The following is a 6,090-nucleotide window of genomic DNA, read 5'->3' on the forward strand; positions in this document are numbered from 1 at the left end:
GTAGTGTCCTAAGGGAGGAAGTGAAGAGAAATCCGGGGAACATCCGCTAGCTTTCACGGAAGCCCATTCAAGACCACCACGGAGAAGGCTCTGGCCTGCTGCTGGAGAATTCACCTGAGTAAGGCCTCATTCTGAAGTCCGCAGTAACAAGCAGGCTTAATCTGTAATAAGCCATCAAGAGCCAGAAAATTCCTGAAGGTCTCCTTTTCTCGGTTCCCTCTGCCACCCTACCTGCGCAACATCTCTCCAAGAGGCCCCATTTTCCTAGGCATCACTTTTCAGGACCCCCTGCACAAATGGTTCTCAACCTGTGGTCTCGACCCTCGCAGGGGTCACCTAAGACCCTCGGAAAACACCGATATTTACATTACGATTCATAACAGTAGCAAAATTGCAGCTATGAAGTAGCAACGAAAATAATGTTATGGTTTGGGAGTCACCACAGCATGAGGAGCTGTATTAAAGGGTCTCAGTATTAGGAAGGTTGAGAACCGCTGTCCTGGAGTCTAGCGGATTCTCACTCTCCCGTACTTTCGCTTTCTTACTTTCTCAGTCAGATGCCAGCACTCTGAAAGCAGCCTGGCGACACCTCCCAACCATTGGGGAGGGTCCTCCTACCCACAAAACTGCTACTCCAGCTTTGACTTGTAGGACATTCATATTTCACTAAATTCTACTCCTGCAAATAGAGTTGTCAGATGAAACACAAAACACCCCATTAAACTTGAACTTCAGACAAGTAACAAATATTGTTTCAGTCTAAGTATTAAATAATTAATAATATACTGAGGATGCAAAATGGGGCCCTGGGTGTTCCATATTATTTGGTGACTTGGGAGGCCCCCCCGCACAAGTGAAAAGAAAATTAGAAAACGGTTTCTAAATTTATTTTCTGTGCATTGATGTGAAGGTGTCAGATCCCCTGGAACTAGAGTTCCAACAGTTGTGAGCTGCCATGTGGGTGCTGGGAATTAAACCCAGGTCCTCTGGAAGAGCAGCCTGTGCTCTTAACCACTGAGCCATCTCTCCAGCCCTAGACAATGATTTTTCTATTTGCCTCAGCACAGTTAATATGTGAAGGAGTCTGTGTGTTGGGGGAGGGGGTCTTCTTTATCCCCATTTCGATTTGTAATTGTTCATCCAAAGGGAAAACACTCTTTAAAACGTCTAGAACTTCTAGAACTCTCTACCGTTTATTTCTCTTGGCAACATTAGCACTGATCATGTCCTTGTAAATCTTGTGGCCACCATCTACAAGCCTGATGGATCACCTTCGGGGCTCTGCAACCTCTGTCTTAAATATGTTTAGCTTATCCGTGCTGGAAGTATTTGAAGGCTCACACTTGCTTTGTTTTGCTTCCGTCTCATTTTCTCCTTCCCTTCCCTCCCCCTCCTCCCTCTCTGTCCCGACTCCCGACACAGAATACTTTCCGAAATCCATTAAAACACAGGCATGTCACTGACATTGCTTTCAAGAGACGGGGCACTTTTCTTTTTACTTGGGGGTGGCTATTAGAAAAGTACCTGTGTGTCTGTCATACTGTCCTACTCAAACCTGACTATTTTCCAGTGGCCATAAAGAGGGAAATGGGGCATCTTTTCAAAATCTTTTCCAGAGACTGTGAATGGCACTTACTCTGCAGAAGCTCCTACATTAAGCCAGGCCTGAGGGCCAGGACAAGCAGGGACCAACTGGGACTGCGGAAGGAAGAGAGTCACATTCTCCCCGGTGATGGCAGGCACACAGCAGCTTTCAAGACCAGGGTGGATCTCCAGGGAAATGGCATTAGCTGGCAACTTAGGAGTCCCTTCCTCTAACTCTGGAGGTTCAGGAAATCATAAAAAAGTCCCGGAAGTGCCCAGCCAGGAGCTTTGAGACATAGCCATTGGAAGAGAAAATAAAGACGATTTAGGGATCCGCTTAGCTCAGTGTGAGCCGATCGGATGGCCTGTCCTGGGGAGAAATGTGGCCGGCCAAGATTCTGTCAGTAATACTCCTCTGAAAATTGTCACTCAGATCCAGTGCATTGAAGGTACAGGAGCCAGTCTTGGCTTTAAGCCCAGAAGAACTGTGAACCAAACAAACAGAAAACACAGCTATCCTCAGGAAAATGTAATGCCAGGCATGGTAGTGTATACATCATGCCAGGCATGCATGGTGGCTTATGCCTCTTATAAAACCCCAGTGTTTGGGAGATCGAGGCCAAAGTACCACAAGATGGAGGCCAGTCTGGACTACCCAATGATCATATCTCAACTGGAGAAAAAAAAAGAAAAAAAAAAAAAAAGCTTCATGTCTCCTAAAATTTAAAGGCCTTCCACTTCAGAGGTTGTTTAAACCCAAATCTGGACACAACGATGGCTTAATCTCCACCATAACACCTCAGTGACCCCATCTGTACAAGTGGGGGTCAGATAAAGCCCGGTGTCTCCAAATCAGCTTTCACATCGGCTTACCATGTGTCGGAGGGGGTGTTCATAACGTGAGCCTTAGCTAAATGGTGCCCTAACATTGGCACATTATAAAGTCCAGCTTCTTCATCTGAAATGAATGGAATCATTCCTTCTGCAGGGGGGTGGCAATGGAGGGTAAACGGAGTGCATATTCATCGTTTGCACGCTTGTGCGTGTTTATCAAATTCTCAGCTCAGTTCTGGGCACTCGGGATGACTCTTAAAAATGTTTACAACCAAATAGGCCAGTAAAGGCAGAAAAGGCCTCGGGGTGACACTTGAAGTGGGGTGTGGGGGAAATAGCCACGGTGCTAGGCTCCACCTGAGTCCACGGGGGGGGGGGGGGGGGTTACTGGAAGGAACTTAATGGGAAGACTGTAAACCCGATGTCTCCTGGGAGAGAGGCTGTGGGGAGGAGTCCTGTCACCCCTGGAAACCAGCATTTCCAAAATTTGCCAGAGCTCTTCAGGAGGGGCCCAGGCGCTGCTGCACGGGGGGGGGGGGGGGGGGGGGGGGGGGCGGGCACACCAACAGTCCCTGCCAGAGTCTGCCAACCTTTTGTCAGGCCTGGTTCTCTCAGCGGCCTGGCGCTGCATGGTGGTTTTGTGAAGCGCATAATTCAGACACTCTGAAGAGACCACCCAGCTTCCTCTCCCAGAGTCTCCCAGAGAACAAAACTGCCCCTCTGTGTGCCGGTGACCTCCCGCTCTGCCGCCCCCCCCCCCCCCCCCCACTGTCGTCCTGTCCTCTCAGCCAAGTAATGGAAAAGCCAGTCAAGCCTTCCCTTGGTGGGAACCAGGGGATGCGATGCTAAAACTACCCAGAGAGGAAGGCCACTCTGAGCCTGGGATAGTGCTGCCACCACGTGGCCAGCGCCTCCAGCAGGCCCGCCCGGAGCAGCACACACCGTCTAGAAACACAGAACGTTCTCTGGAAACCCATGATGCATGGCCTCAAGGAGGGCTGTGAGTTGCGAAAAACAAACAAAAACTCAGAAGTCCGAATGAAAAACTGAACTTGAAGAAGTCTGTGTCTGCAGCGTGGTTCTCAAAGTGTAGGGCGGGATGGATATAAATACCCCTTGGGAACGTATTAGAAATGCTCTCCTAGACCTGGAGTCAGACCCTGGAAGTGTATGTACCCAGCAGTCCGCTTTAACAAAGACTGTTGCACACCAAGGCTTTAGGAGCACTGGTGCCGAGTCTGAGAAGGAAGAGACTGTGGAACTGACCACCAGCATCCTTGTCCTTCCTTGGCTTTGTGCTCCGGCCCTTGGGCAGGTTGCTTAACATTCCCACGCCTCTCTTTGCTCGTTTTTATTTTCTGGGATGGTGGAGGAATAGATTAGATACAAAACAGAGGGAAAGTCCCTCTTGTGTGTATATATGCTTGAAAAAAAAAGGATCTTAGCCCGGCGGTGGTGGCACGCCTTTAATCCCAGCGCTCGGGAGGCAGAGGCAGGTGGATCTCTGTGAGTTCGAGGACAGGCCCCAAAGCTACACAGAGAAACCCTATCTCAAAAAACCAAAAAAAGAAAGAAAGAAAGAAAAAGAAAAAAAGGATCTGTTCAAGGGCTTACTATTCTGAGCTAATAAATTTGCTCGTGGTACCATTACAGTCCATGGGGAGAATTCAGGTCCTTCGTGTATTCAACAGTTATTTATGGAGTGTCGATCACGTGCCAGGCACAAAAATGGGCACTATAGATAAAGCCCCTCCCTTCGTGGAGCTCTATATTATTCAGGTGTAAAATAGATTTCTGAGGACTAAACTACGTCTCGCTTCCAACATTTGTATATAAAACTCAGCCTCCACAGACATGCATGCTCAGAGCACAGGCCACATACCTGAAAACCAGGAAAGGACCGCTGGCCAGAAGTCAACCATGCTGGCACTCCAAGGGCTTTCAGCCTCCAGACTGTGCCCTGTAAATGTGTTCCCTTCAGGTCTCCCAGTCTGTGGTGTTCTGTTACGGCAGCCCAAGCGGCCTGAAACATGGGATAAGTATAGTCACTGTTAGCAAGAACACCAGCAGAGGGTGAGACCCGGAGACGGACCGGAGAACTGTGAGTACAGGGTGGTCCAGGAGGCTTCCTGGGGAGGTCTTGGGTAGCAGATCTTAAGGAAGTAAGGCACCAGCTTTGGCCTCGGAGGGGAGAAAAAGCTGGTGGTAAGGCATCTCAGGTGTGCAGTGTGGGCTGCCTGGGAGGTAAAGCATCATGAGAAGCCGGTGCGGCTGGATGAAGGGGATGGAGTCAGTTAAGGACCAAGGCTCCATCTGGGAGGGTCTTCTAAACCATGCGGAGGAGGTGGACATTGGGCCACCTAGGATGGGATGCCTCTGGGCATGAAAGGTTAAGAGATCCTTTCCTTAGATGTAAATGTGCCTCCTCCAAAATTCACACATCGATAGCGTTGGGCCATTAAGACCTGAGTAAGCCAAGGACGCTTCTCCTTCATGAACAGTGACTAGGATAATAAAGGCCCTTATCAGAGAGGCTCCCTGCAGCCTTGGGTTGCTCACATTCTAGCCTTCCACCCGGGAGGGCAGTGTTCTTCACTTCCTGAGGGTGAGTTCCTCACCAGACTTCATCTTCAGTTCTCTAGCCTCTAGCATTGTGGGAAGGTAAACCCTTGCTCTTTACAGTGTCGAGTATTTGATTATAGCAAATGGGACTGAGATATTACATCACTTTTCTGTTTGTCCTCCAGCTGGACCATCCCACTGTTTGCCCAGATCTTCGGGGTAAGTCAGCCACTTTCTATAGAGATGGCTGGGATCCTTCAACACCGTCTCCTGCTCTTTCTCCTCCCTCTCTACATTCTTCAATCAGCCCTGGCTGGCCCATCAAGTCAGCTGGCCCCTGGAGACTCCGTTTCTCAACCTGTCATCCCCATTTCACAGGAATGAGAAAAACTCAGCTGTGGAAGTCACCCTCTGTCAGTCAGGGCACAAGACACAGTCAGGGAATGAGGTCAGGGCGTACATCATTCTCCTCAGAAACCTCCCTTGCGGCATCCTTATTTTTCCGCCCGTGCCCACAGCTGAAAGGGCTGGGTTTTTTTGCTTTGCCCTCTTCTCCTTTTGCATAAGAACCCTGTGGTCTGGCTCAAGATAAGTAAGGCCGGAAATGAGGGAATTTAGCAAATGGGATCCTTCTATAATACCTGCTCTCAAGCCTGTTGCCTTGAAACAAGATTCTACTTCGAGAACCAAAACCTGAGTACTGTCGATTTCTCTCTCCTGTAATTACCCCCCAATTTCTTCAGGCAAATGAGTGGCCTTGGCCAGCTTGGCAGAAAGTATATTCTGAGAAGTAAAAGAGAAAATTGTATCAGCTATTCCTCAAATACTATGTCATTGTTGGGGGGGAGGGGCTGGCAGTAGAGAATTCTTCCCTACGATTCTTTTTCATACAAGTTTTTTAAAAACTCATCTCCCATCTCCTAGTTATCCCTTGGAGATTTATTCACTTATGAAACTATTTGGGCCTTTTACGTCAAGCTGAGTTTTTTCCCCATAACTTATTCCACACATCCCTCCCTTGAAATCACAGGTCACTTCAAGTCAGGCCACCAAGTCACATTGGACTTCCTGGACTTTGGAGTCCCATGAGATAAAAGGTTAAGAGCCCCT

This window comes from Peromyscus maniculatus, chromosome 15, assembly GCF_049852395.1.
Source record: "Peromyscus maniculatus bairdii isolate BWxNUB_F1_BW_parent chromosome 15, HU_Pman_BW_mat_3.1, whole genome shotgun sequence".
Taxonomy (NCBI): domain Eukaryota; kingdom Metazoa; phylum Chordata; class Mammalia; order Rodentia; family Cricetidae; genus Peromyscus; species Peromyscus maniculatus.